The 14,441-nt window shown below is 33.8% G+C and overlaps 1 pseudogene; it reads left to right on the plus strand.

Annotated features, from left to right (window-relative positions):
• Positions 1 to 507: 507 nt before the first annotated feature.
• Positions 508 to 10,483, plus strand: LOC149577563 (chitinase 2 pseudogene; annotated as a pseudogene).
• Positions 10,484 to 14,441: the final 3,958 nt, after the last annotated feature.

Consider the following 14,441-nt stretch of genomic DNA (forward strand, 5'->3'; position numbering starts at 1 on the left):
AGTAAAATTATGATTCTTATATGTTTTGGTAATTTTTAATTCTTTTTATGAAAATATTAGATATTTATGTCATATGGATGGAAAGAGGACTAAATCTGATCCAAGGAAAGAGGGGATAAAATTCACCGTCAAGCTACCCTCTATAAGAGTTACATGCAAAGCCAACCAAATAGAGAAACCATAGGAAATTATAGAGAGAATAATGTAGAAATGATTGGACAATGTTCATTCAACATGCTAGGCATAAGGCCTACCTAGTTGTAGCCATACACATTAAATTACAACTAACAAGCTTACAGTCTTGGGCTTAGAGAGCTAAATCTTTGTACTTTTCTTTTATCTAACTTCGTTGTCTATTTCCTAATCCCACATCTCTAATTATATAGCTAGCAAGACCACAACTTGACCTACCAGGCAACTTATTACAAATTATAGGTCCTACCCCAAAGGAGAATTCAATGACCTTATAAACAAGAAAATAACTTTTGTGGGGACAAGTATAGGTCCATGCGTGATCTAAGAAGAGTTTCCCAAATGCATAGAACACCAGGATATGAACGCAACCTTGCCGAAGCAAAACTTGCATGTTACTTGAGCTACCAAGAAAAAAACACATCTCAAATAAAGAGACGAATATAATTCCCACAAATAATGGAATTAGATTCTACAAGCTTAGGATTAGGATCCATGATAGGTCCGTATTAACAAGTTAATTGCATAGAAAGTTGATACATGAACATCAATGACCATTCTTCAAACATAAGACATGAACAATAAAATGAAATCTTTTTTGTTGATTCAAGATCACAAAAGTACCTAAGGTGCTCCTTCATGAGAATCTAATTTTGTTTTCTTCAAGTTTGACTCATTTTCATTGACAATCTAAAAAATATTTTGTAACATCTATTTATGGTTGACTAAGGACCTAGAAATTTGTGGGTGGGAAGATTAGTCTTTTTTGAACAACTTTATTTGTTTCTAGAAAAAAACATTTTGTGATTTGAAGGGTCACATAAACCATTTTCTATAAATTGTCTTGTTTATATGGTTTCCTATTACCATTGATATAGGAAGGTGGTAAAACTTTGTTATATGTTTATTTGTGTGCTTGGTGACCATGTATGGTTTGGAAATGTCTCATGTATCATTAAATTTTTTTCTTAATGTGTTATATTGTATAGTTTGAATACCCAAATCAAGTTTAGGCTTGTAGCCATTTGTTGGGAAATATGTCCATTTGGCATTAAATTGTTTCCAAGTCTTTTGTAAACCATTTCCTATGCATCAATATTGACCATGATTATAGCCATAACCCCAAACTTAAAAATCTAACCATTATAGTAGAACCCTAAGCATCCCTAATTATGACCTAAATCTTAACTCTAACCCCAACACTAAACCCTAACCCTAACCATAGTAACTTACTCAATATAACACTAAATCTTAATACTATTCGCTATGACTAACCATAATTAGGTATACCCTTAGGAATCTCAACATAATTCTCAAACTAGAATTAAACCTTAACCATGATTACAAAATCTAGTGTAACAATGAATCCTAAGATCCTAGTCATATTAAGACTTACTCAACATATAACAATAAATCCTAGAACCCTATACCTAATTCTACCTCAAATCCTAACATAATTCTCACACCAATAATAAAGCCTAACAATGACTGTAAACTCAACCTTAATGCTAAATGCTAAACTTGATATAAAACTTAACCATGAATGATGGCTCCATTATAACCCTAAATAAATAATTTTATTTAATGTGTTATGTGATAGCCCTCATTTTCACTATACCATTTAAAATTTTGATCCTCCTTGTGAAAATGATCTAAAATTGTTTTGCATTATTAGGGTTGTGTCTCATGTATTTTAGTTTTCAAAAGAACCCTAGCCAAATTGTTTTACCCAAATTCAAACAGTGAAAATCTTGTCCTAGGGGATTATTTTGATATCCTAAGGTTATGTTTTTTGTTTTGTTATTAAATGATTTTAAGCCTTTTTTCCCTTATCCTAAGTATTTTTCAGGTGGGAGATTGTATATCCTTCAAATCATGGAGCTCTAATCTTACAATCATGGTTTTGGCATATCATCGCAAGCTCACATTTCCTTTCTCCCAATGCTATGACATAAGGGTTGGTGGCGTATTGTTGATTAGTGTTTTAAGTTCCCCAATCTTACAATTTCATTGTGTCGTATTATCATAAATGCAAATGAAAGGGTTTTCTAAACCAAGGTGTATGATATTATGATAAAGAGGGCTGTCATGAGATCGCAGAGGAAGAAAAGAATGATCATGACCTTGCAATAACTAGCTTATCATAGGATTGTAGAAGAGTGATACATGAAGAAGTGGAGGTTCTCCAATGTTACAATAAGGCCCTAGTTGAAGTATTGTGGGAGCAATTTTTGAGGTGTTCAATAACACGATAAAGTGACAATCGTAAGATCGTATAGGTGAGTTTGATAATGAAATGTGGGGTCATGTAATGAAGTATGAAGATTTTATGACATGTGGCTGGTCATCCCCTTCGATCTTTCAATGAGTAGTAGGCCATAAGACTTCAAGAGAATTTTCAAGGCTTTACAATGCTACAAAGAAATGGGTATCATAAGGTCATAAGGAAGAGGTTTTGTGCTTGTGATGCTATGGAAGGCTTATGATTGTAAGATCATAAGGTAACAAATGAAAAGGTAGGATTGCAGTTTAGTATTAGAAGATGAAATGTGTCCCATCTTGATTGGTAAATGATGCAACGTATACAAGGTGGATGCCAGGTTGGACCGATGGGGCAATTTTTTTTTTTTTTTGCATGAGTCTATTTTAAAATAACATATTACAATCCCAATCTTATGATAAATAGTGTATTGTGAGATCTTAAAGGCACAAATAAACTATTATGATGCTACAAGACCAGTGTGTCATGAGATCATAAAGTTGAAAGAGAATGCCAGTGATGCTATGATGGAAAGTTGTAAGGGTTTCTCATAGTATTGTAATGGTTTGAAGGATGATTTCTGGTGTTCAAAAATAATAGATAGACTGTGATCATAACATTGTGAAGTAAGAAAAATTGAAATAAGATGCTATGTTGTTAAGTGTAAACTGCTTGTCGTGAGATCGTAAAGAATTTTCTCAAGGTTTATGATTGTCCGATAAGGGTTTAATTTCAAAGTAGTGTACAATCATAGATCGTCTCTTTCCATCATAAGATAATATGAGAGATCTCTTTATTCAGTGTATCATGAGATAATAGAACAATTGGTCCCCACCTAAGATATTATGAAGGGTTTGACTCCTAGGTCAATTGTAAGATCGTAAACCCTAAGTTGACATGAAACTATATTTTCCATTTTCTAAGTTGGAAATGACAAATGACTCTTGACCAATGAGATTTAAGTAATAAATAGAGAGTGTAACATTGATAGTAATGATGACACTCCCTTGAGGTGATGGAATAAGCTAAATTTTAAGGCTCAAGCATGTGAAAAATTAATGCAAATGGAAGTTGCTGATGAACGATGAGTTATAAATATACTCTACTAATTAGTTGTAGTTTACCATTCAAAAAGAGAAAATTTTAGTACTTTCAAAGTTTTTAGTGCATGCAAATTATTTCTTTCGGTGCCTAGATATAGTTTTTCTTGGTGTTCTCAAGCTATTGGCAAAATGCTCGATAAGGAGGCTAAAGAGATTTAAGTAGTGGACATGGAAGTTACAAAAACTACCACTTCCAAGGGAGGAAAAATAGGACACAAAAACCTAACTAGTTTGTTGAGGAATGGTTAAAATTATTCCTAGGACCCTCAAATGTAAATGCAATAGATGATCATGATTTTATTGAGTGATATGCATTGTTTAGAAATGTTACATGCCCTAAGGTCATGGGTTTTGAGATTTTAAAGTACTTCTACCATAATAGAGAGAATAAGATCCTTATTTGTAACCCTTGGAAGAAGAACTTGGAAAAATTGATATTTCTAGAGGTCTTTGTTGATGTGGATTTGGTGAAAGCCCTAATCAAGTGATACAATCTAGCCACCAAATCATTCCATAGGAGAGATGGAACTATTATGTGTAATTTGGACCATGCCTCATTTATTGAAGCATTTGGATTGGATGGTGCTATGAGTGAGCTAGTAGATTTAGAGGATCTACATAGGAAATTTGATAGAAACACCAAGGCATATATAGGAAAATAAATGCTATAGCATATTACAATGAACATGAAGAGTGTGGGTGATTACCCTAAGAAGGTGGAAAAGATGATGCCTTGGACAAATTCAAGAATTATTTTGTGAAAATAGTGTATGATGTCCACAAGGTGGTTGGCAAAGATGGATCAAACATGGTGTATGGAGTTGAATTTATTGTTTCCAGAGATGTGCAAGACTCCTACCATGGTGGAGAATATGATTATGTTAAGTAAATTCTAGAAAAATTGAAGGAAAATATTAAGCTCGACTAGAATGGAGAATGGAGAGTTTCTATTTCCTTCATTATTCATTATTGATGCATCTGATCCTATACAAGAATGTGGGATATTTTAGTTTAGACTTCATTGATCGCAACTTTGATGCTAATGGAGAGCTACCACTTCAATTATGGACATGAGTATGGAGCACTTCTTATCATTATTCTAATTCTGTCTCATTTTTCAATAATTTTAGTGTTGTTATAATGAAAATGCTAGACCCTAGTTACTTTAGGGCACTTGATATCTTGAATAGTCTTTTGAGACTAGCCTTGCTCCCTGAGGGTAAGAGATTAGATCATAATTTGGGGGATATTTTCTTATTCCCAAATTTTTCCTTGATGAGAGTATATGGCTATCCCCAACCACCCCACATATTGCCAAAATTCATTCCTCCTAGATTGGGTATTATTTGAATTCATGTGGCAACTACTTATGGTAAATAGAGAATACTTAGGGCTCAAGGTGCATAGGGGCACATTTGTGTGTAGATGTTTTAAGGTGGGAGACTTTTCAATTGGAAAAGAATCCCTAGACCAAATTCATTCTTTCCTCCACCATTACAATCTGTCAACAATGCCATATAGAATCTATGACTAATAATTGGATAAGGACTAATGTCAAAGAAATTAGGAACTATGTGTTGCCAAATACCAAGGAGTTACCTCATGAGGATGTTATTCCTAATATTATTGTAGAGGGGGAGGAAATAAATAAATTGTCCAAACTTGATGATGTTTTGAGGGTAGAAAGGGAGATTAAGAGAATGGATCCCAATTTTAAGTGATTTTATATGAATATCCCCTATCCTCATAGGATCAAGAAGATGGTCACTGACCATGCTAAAATCATGGTCCAAGTGCTAGAGGGACCCATAGGAGAAGAGGAGATAGTATTTCTTGACAACCCTAAGCCTAATGTGGTTCTAGAAAAAGAAGAAGATGGGCTTGCTGAGGCATCATGGATCACTAAGGGAAATAAGAGACAAAATATTGTCCATATCCCTACAGAAGTAAATCAAAGAACATTATAAATTCTACCTGGTAAGGGTAAGTACTTCGCTAACTTAAGGAAAAGTTATATACAAGACAAGGTCATTGCAGCTGAGAACATAGTCTTAGACCTAGAACTAGTGGCATCAAGGCTAGATGACATGATCATCTAAGCCCAACAATTTATGGAAGATGATAAATTCATCAAATCAATTGAGTTCAAAAGTTTTTTATACGAAATAAAATAGAGTAAGTTGGTATTGAAAATGAAACAATTAGAATTAGATGAGCAAAAATTAGAATAGTTGAGAAGTTGCGAGCCTATGATCTTGAGAGTGAAGTTATGACTTTGGAGGAGGCAAGGGACCTTGTACAAAGAAGTAGGATGTTGCTGGTACCTGATTGGGATTTGGAGCAAGCATTCATGCTTGATCAAATTAGAAGGTAGGAGAATGTCATTTCATATGAGGCATACGGTGCTAATGGACTATAGAGAGGAATAAGGTTCAACATTGACACCAAGTCTTTGGCAGTTTGGAGCATGGCTCTTGCATCAAATAAACCTAAGCTGATGGATGTGTAGAGCATAGAATAGGGTAACATGGTTGTGTGGACTTTGCAAGGCACTTCAAGTATAGAGGTCTCAAAGGCCTTGAAACATTTCTCATTCATGAATGAGACCAAGGTAGAGGAGATAGAGACAAGGCTATCCAAATCTATATATGAATACATTTATGTAAGAAAGCTCTATGAGAATGAGCTTAGGAAGAGCCATGTCTACAAAGAGAGGATTGAAGAACTTGATGCTAAGGTCCAAGTGCTAGAGGTTGAGGTTGCATCTCTTAGAAAGCAATTATCTAGTGCAGAGCATGTTGCTACTATAGAATAGAGCAAAGAGCTGGATAGTCAAGAATAACCATCTAAGGTCACAATAGATACTGCAACTCAAACATATGGGCTGGAAGCAAGGGATACAACAAAGCCTAGGAGAATGAGCATTGATGCTCCACCTACTCATCAAGGAGATGAGGTGAGGACATATGTCCTTAGGTGTATGATTGGCCATAGGGTTGAGGTTCTAAAGAACACATCACAATAAGCACATACATTATATTTTTCCTTACGAAGTGCTAAGCAATTTTGCAATGAGGCACTTTCATGGTTATCACCTAAATTTAACTTATGGGGGCCATATACCCAATTCTTAGAGCGGCTTATCATTTTGATGGCTAAAAAGGTAGATTTGCTTGACAAGATAATCACAGTGAAGGAGGGCCTAGAAATTGTTCAAAAGTTAATTGGTTTCTTCGCTAGGAAATTGCAAATAATACAGGGAAAAATGAGAATGTTATCTCAAGGAATTGAGCCCTAAATACCACCAATTTTGGATGATGCTAGTGCAATGAGGGATTGGCATGAATGGTCTAATGCATTCAATGCAGTTTTGACTCAGGAGACTAGAGTGACAATTTTTGAAGATATCAATGATGCACCTTTCCATAATTTGGTTGACTACTTGTTTAAAAATGAGATAGATTTAAATAAATTCATAGTGGAGTCTAATTCTATAATGGATGCCAGGTGGACTAAAGCCACTAAGCACCTAGAAGAGGTTAAAACCATAGAGTGGCCCACCAAGCAAGAGATATATGTATGGGAAGCAATGGGAGAAATAAAAGCCTTACTAGTAGGAAGCAACTGAGAAGTAATTAAGGATAAAGGTAGTGAGAGATTAATGGATAGGATCAGATACACTGATCTCTTTATTAGAAGGGTAAAAATCTCATAAATACTCATATCAAATTTTGAAGCTTTTGAGGATGCAGATGATAGAAGAAGACAAAGGGGAGTAAAGTTAAAGTGCATGACATGAATTTTCACCTGCTGACTTTTTCAACTACTTCCGCTTTTTTGATCGAACATTAAAGAATTCCTTGTATAACTTTCTAGGCATGTCTTGCCACCTTTTGTATTCATTCAATTTTTGGCATGTGTCCCCTCCCATATGTAGCTTGTTGCAATCCTATATAAGGATTTCCATGATGAGGAGTAGAGGTAAGATGTTTGTATATTTTTTCAGTTTTTGTTACTTTATAGTCCATCCAATTTGTGTGATTGTATGAACAAGTTCAGGCTAGTGATTTTGAAAGAAAAAATGATTATGAATGATCAAATTGCCAAGTTTTGAGTTATATTATGAGTCTATGTCAGTATTGTGTTCATTTTCAAAGAAAATAATACAAAAAGGAAAATTTCTATATATTTGAATTTTTTCTCCTTCCTTGCATATCTATGATTTTGATATTAAAATGAGCAATGTTCTTTTAGTTTAATACAATTTGGATAGATTGTATATCTCCTATTGATTGCATTTAGTTCAAAAGATTAAGTAATTGCTTTCAATAACTAATAGGGTTTTGGTTATGTAAGAAGGATATGATAAGAATGAGATTTGGAATACATTATTGACAAGTTTAATTGCAAGTCAATGAAATAGGTCTAAGATTGTTGGTTTTGACTCTGTGTAGCAACGAATAAGGCACTAATCACTTGATTTTAGTTGATGGTTTATATAGTTGTAGAATATATCAATTTTCCATTTTACGTAATGAAGAACTAAAATTTGCTAGTCAACCCTTATTTGTAATTAATTCCTTATTGGATTATAAATAGCCATTTTAATCAAGAAGTTTATTGCAAATTTAAGAAGAAGATCATGACCATTTTTCTACTATAAGGGATAATCTTGAAGAGAAGAAATATCATAACATTTTTCAAATAAATCCCTAAGGTTTGCCCACCTTGGCCTTGCAGAGCCTAAAGTGAAGGGAGTATGCTTATACTCTATTGAAGTTGGTCCAGATGCTAAGACTGATCACACTAAGTATAGGATCTGGCTAATCCTTAGGTTTGTTTTTGTCTTATGTAATATGGTATTGGGTTTAAGGTACCTAATAGTCTAAAAAACAACCAACACTATGTTCCATATAACTACTACTGGCTAATATATACTATATTTAAAATATGTTGAGATGTATTGAGGTGTTAATTTTTGTTTATCATTTGAAGATAAACCTTTAATAAAAAAACAAGTTGAAAAAATTCAGTGCCTCAATACTTCTTGATGTATTTTAAATATAGGTTATGTATTTGCTAGTATAAAAACACATACATTTATAATATAGAATTGAATAACTTGTTGAGATTAACAAATTTCCTCAATAAACATAATATTAGGGGAGAGGTACCAAATATTGCTTGGGGCCCAAATAACCTCTCCCTTATTGTCATAGTGATCTTCCAATAAATTCTTCACTTAATTAATTTCACATGTAATAATATTTGATCAATTATTTATCAGTAGTTGATGATTTTTAATCTTTTTTCATTCGTGATTGATCCATCTACACACTATTACTAGATATTTGTGTGCTAGTGCTACAACATTTGTGCACCACTATAGGGACATTTGTCCACAAATACTAGTGATTTTGAGTGGACAATTATTGGATCATCTTCAAATCTGTATTGGGCAGCACTTTGGAATGATCATTGTTTGACCCTTTCATGAATTATAACTCCTACAATTTGCATAATTAATAATCATAAGGCAAAACCTTAGCTTAAAAAAATTAAGTTGTATAAAAAGACAAAAAAAAAAACTTAGTTGATGTTTGATCCCCCACTTTGAATATATAAATACGTTAAATTCACTATAACAATGATTATTACTTTTCTCTACTATCAAAAGCAAAAGTAATATAAGTAATTAATATGATGCATGATTCTTTATTTTATCATCTATGTCACACAATTTCCTTTGAAGTTTTAGTAAATAAAAGAACTCTCGTGGAGTGTTAAAAACACTAAAATCGGCATATTAACAACGACGTAGGGGATATAAAAGTCGCGAGGATTCCAAAAATCATTTTGTTGAGTAATATAAATTGTGTATAGAACTAAATTGGAAAGATTGATCATGAGAAACGTCAAATCACTCAGAAACACTAATTCTCCACTATAAAGTATTGTGCTTTTAAAAATGTAAACGAGTCACAAAAACATTACAAGATTCGCCGACAAGCAACTACACCGCGTCGGGAAGTTCACCCACAAACGGGAAATTCAACATTTTTTGGGATAATGATAATCTGAGCCCAAGCGCCGTGCAAGCCATAAAATCCCAACACAAGAACGTCAGAGTGGCTCTCAGCTTAGGCGGTGACAGCGTGGGAAATGGCTAGGCCATCTTCTGTGTCATCATGGGTAAACAACGCAGTTTCTTCTCTCACAGAGATAATCAAAGAATACCATCTTGATGGTATTGACATCGACTACGAGCATTTCGACTTTTCAGATCCCAATACATTTGCTTCCTGTATTGGGCAGCTCATTACACAATTGAAGCAGAACAAGGTCATCTCCTTTGCCTCCATCGCTCCGTTTGACGATGAAAAAGTGCAGTCTCATTACAGCGCTCTGTGGAACAAGTACGGCAAAGTGATCGACTATGTGAATTTTCAATTCTATGCTTACGATTCGAGCACATCTGTCTCGCAGTTTATCAAATATTTCAATGCTCACGAATCTCGTTACAGCGGCGGGAAAGTGTTGACTAGTTTTATAACGGAGGGTAGTGGAGGATTGTCTCCTGCCAAGGGTTTCTTTGACGCCTGCAAGATGTTGAAGAATTCGGGGAGGCTCCATGGAATCTTTGTGTGGTGTGCAGACAGCTCAAAGTCCAGTGGATTCAAGTACGAAAAACAAGCTCAGGCTCTCCTCCAGGGATCCTGATTTGATCTGGGCGGCGCATTGTATTTATCAACTTTATTTTATGTTTACTACTAAAATAACGCATGGGGAAATGACCTGTGCTTGTGATGTCGACAAGCACTTGAATCAATGTTGTGCGACCCTAAAGCAAGGATGAGTTCGGAATCTGAGTAATGGAAGAATAGTCTCTCCACTATGTAAATAAATAAATAAACAATGATTTAATATATGTAGTGCGCCTTACAAAATGAGGAAAGGTTTAAAGAGCACTAAGAGTAAGCTCGCTTTCAATATAATCAAAAAAATAATTTTACATTAATATAATTTTTTATTGAGATTATATGTTTAACTTGTGAGAAATAAGTTGTGATGCCATGTTGTTCTCTTGTTTTTTGAACTTTTTGATTGGCATTTGGTTAGTTGTTGGTGGATGTGGCTATCCTCCATTTAAAATGTACATTTGAACAAATTTCAAAAAATCGAAAACATCATGGATTTTTCTCGTTTGATTCTCATGATCTGCATAGTTTGTAGTCGAAAACAACAAAAATTTTGGATAAAAAATCACTACGTTTTCAAGAATTTGGGAAAAAAAAAAAGTTTGACTCTGTTTTGTCTTTAGTACATTTTGGATGGAGATTAGAAAATGATATAAGAAATTTGAGTTTTTGATTTTTTTTTTTAAAAATTCATCTGAGTATTGAATTATTGAAAAATGTTATAATTTGAAGAAATATTTGTTTATTTGGTTTTAGTGTGATATTGATAGTAATTTTATTCATTGACTAATTAATATAATCAAATAAATAGGTAAACTTGATTTCTAAATTTAGAAAGAAAAATGAATGCTTTCCTATTATAAATATGTTCATGGGTTTGTACTACTTAAGTTAATCATAATCTTATTATACTTTGTTTTTGTGTTTTCTTTAAGTTATTTCATTTAGTTTTGACTAAGTTATTAATTTTTTGTTGACGGGTTAAAAATCCTACTAGGGGCAACCTATGAGCCTGTAGAATCTAAAACTTCCATTGAATTGAGGGAAAAATTCCCAAATATTGAATGTTAGATTATTTTTATATGTTTTTACCTATACCATATGTTGAGAGCACGAGGAGTACATTTACAATGGTTTTTGAGATGAAAGAAGACTGATATTTCATATGCATTAATCAAAATTGTGAAGATTTCCAGTTTGCATATGTGAGTAGTTGATAAAATTGGAAGGCATTGGTTTAGGATTATCAAGGAGGTTTAATGAGGATCTTAGATACATTATATAACTTTGAGAAAAGATCTGGTGTGTCTCTTTATATGAATGCCCCTATGAAAGTGATTATTACAATCATAATAGCAGTATGCAGAATGTTTGTAAAAAAAACACTATAAATGATTTTGATTTAACATTGAATAAATGCATAAAGTATTCCTAGATGTGTTGTCATCCTAAAAATGTAAAGAAAGCATAAATATACAATTTCTATATTGGGTTCATGCTAGAATTTGTGACCATCCTAGTTGTGTCTCAAACTAGTAAAATTATGATTCTTATGTTTTGCTAAATTTTAATACTTTTAATGCAAATTTTACATATTGATGTCATATGGATGGAAAGAGGATTGAATCTGATCCAAGGAAGGAGGGGATAAAGTTCACCTCCAACCTACCCTTTGTAAGCGTTACATGCAAAATCCAACCAAATGGAGAAACCACAAGAAATTATAGAGAGAATAGTGTAGAAATGATGAGACAATGTTTGTTCAATATGCTAGGCATAAGGCCTACCTGGTTGTAGCCATATACATTCGATTACAATTAACTAGCTCATGCTCTTGTAGAGAGATAAACCAAGAAAATAGCACACCTCAAACAAAGAGAAGGATATAACTTCCACAAATAATGGAATTAGATTCTACAAGCTTAGGATTGAGATCCACGATAGGTCCACATTAACGCGTTAATTACTTGAGATGGAACATGAACATCAATGACCATTCTTCAAAAAGGAGACATGAACAATAAAATTACATCTTTTTGGCTGATTCAAGATTGCAAAAGTAGCTAAGATGCTCCTACATCATAATCTAATTTTATTTTCTTCAAGATTAACTCATTTTCATTGACAATCTAAAGAATATTTTGTAACATTTATTTATGGTTGACTAAGGACTTGAAAATTTGTGGGTGGGTAGATTAGTCTTTTTTAAACAACTTTATTTGTTTCTAGAAAAAAACATTTTGTGATTTGAAGGGTCATATAAACCATTTTGTAAAAATTGTCCTGTTTATATGGTTTCCTATCACCGTTGTTAGAGGAAGGTGGTAAAACTTTGTTATATGTGTATTTATGTGCTTGGTGACCATGTATGGTTTGGAAATGTCTCATGTATCATTACATATATTTCCCAAGGTGTTATATTGTATAGTTTAAATGCCCAAATCAAGTTTAGGCTTGTAGCCATTTGTTGGGAAGTATGCCCTTTTGGCATTATATTATTTCCAAGTTTTCTATAAACCTTTTTCCTGTGCATCAATATTGACTATGATGTTAGAAATAATAGTCCACCAAGATAACTGGAGGGGGGGTGGGGTGAATTAGTTATCAAATTAAAACATTATCAACCTTTATTAATCTTAACCATTCAATCAAAGTAAATAACAACCATAACAAGATGCATGTTGGAAATATAGATGAAGTAACTGAGAGGGGAGGGGTGAATCAGTTACCACAAAATTCAGTTCCAAAAAGAAATCCCTTAGATGTCTTTACTTGCTGATGATACTCGGTAAATCAGTACAGGAATACTGTAACTCGATAGATTAACTAATTATTGATTATCTAGCATTCATAGTCATTAATATGCTTGCAAAGATTAAAATAAATGAACACAAGAGACACCAGATTTAACGTAGAAACCCAATATGGGAAAAACCACCAAGTAACTAGTCACCAATTTTCACTCTTCTGAAGTGAGCCATGTTAGGAGCCAACCCTGTTAAAGGTTACAAAACAAACTGTTAGGTGTGACCTTGTTAGAGGATTTAATCAACCTATTAGGAGTGGCCTTGTTAGAGGTCTTGAGAATAGTTCAACTAAACTATCACCTTGTTAGAGGATTTTAAAAATGGCTATTAAACCAACTCCGTTAAGAGATTCTAGATTCACTGTTACAATGATTAGAAAGCAACAATGAGGTGACCTGAATGATATGCAACTTATCTTTTGCTGATTACAAATCTCTTTTCTGCTTTACTGGATCCTTACTGATCGAATACAACTTTGTAGCTCCTCCAGGATATCTAATCCTTCATCAGAATTTGCTCAATATTCGCTTATTCCATCCTCATCCATATATTCACTCTCACACCAATTCACAACTTGAACATCTATATGTATACCTTTCAGATTATCGAGTTGGCTTAAATATAGGTTACAATAACAAAAATCATTACATCAGTCGGCCACATGAACTTAATGTCAAAATAATAAAATCTTTTGCTGGCCGACCTAGCTCGGTAACCACTACTCCAGAATAGTTTTCTAGTGTTAACCAAGTGAAGCTCGATAAACACTGCAAACCCTGGAAAAATCCTTTGGAGATCGAGTGAGCTTGGTTAGCACTAACCTTCCTTTGCTGACCATGTGAGCTCGGTAGAAGCTAACTCTCTGCCACATTTCTTTTGATAACCGAGTGAGCTCGGTAGATGTTAACTTTTCTTTGTTAACCTTGGGAGCTCGGTTAACACTAACTTTTTGCTACAAAATCCTTTGATGCCCGAGTGAGCTTGGTAAACATTAACTTTTCTTTGTTAACCTTGGGAGCTCGGTTTACACTAACTTTTTGCTGCAAAATCCTTTGATGCTGGAGTGAGCTCGGTAAACATTAACTTTTCTTCATTAACCTTGGGAGCTCGGTTAACACTAACTTTTTGCTACAAAATCCTTTGATGCCCGAGTGAGCTTGGTAAACATTAACTTTTATTCATTAACCTTGGAAGCTCAGTAGACATTAACTTTTCTTTATTAACTTTGGGAGCTCGGTAGACACTAACTTTCCTTTGTTAACCTTGGGAGCTCGGTAGACTCTGTCTGATGACTGATATGACATTTGTGCAACATCAAGGACAATACACAATTAACAATTATATCCAACAATCTCCCTCTTTGGCATTGATGGCAACACAA

This window comes from Cupressus sempervirens, chromosome 1 (genome assembly GCF_028749045.1).
Source record: "Cupressus sempervirens isolate cs-2001-9-10 chromosome 1, ASM2874904v1, whole genome shotgun sequence".
Lineage (NCBI taxonomy): Eukaryota > Viridiplantae > Streptophyta > Pinopsida > Cupressales > Cupressaceae > Cupressus > Cupressus sempervirens.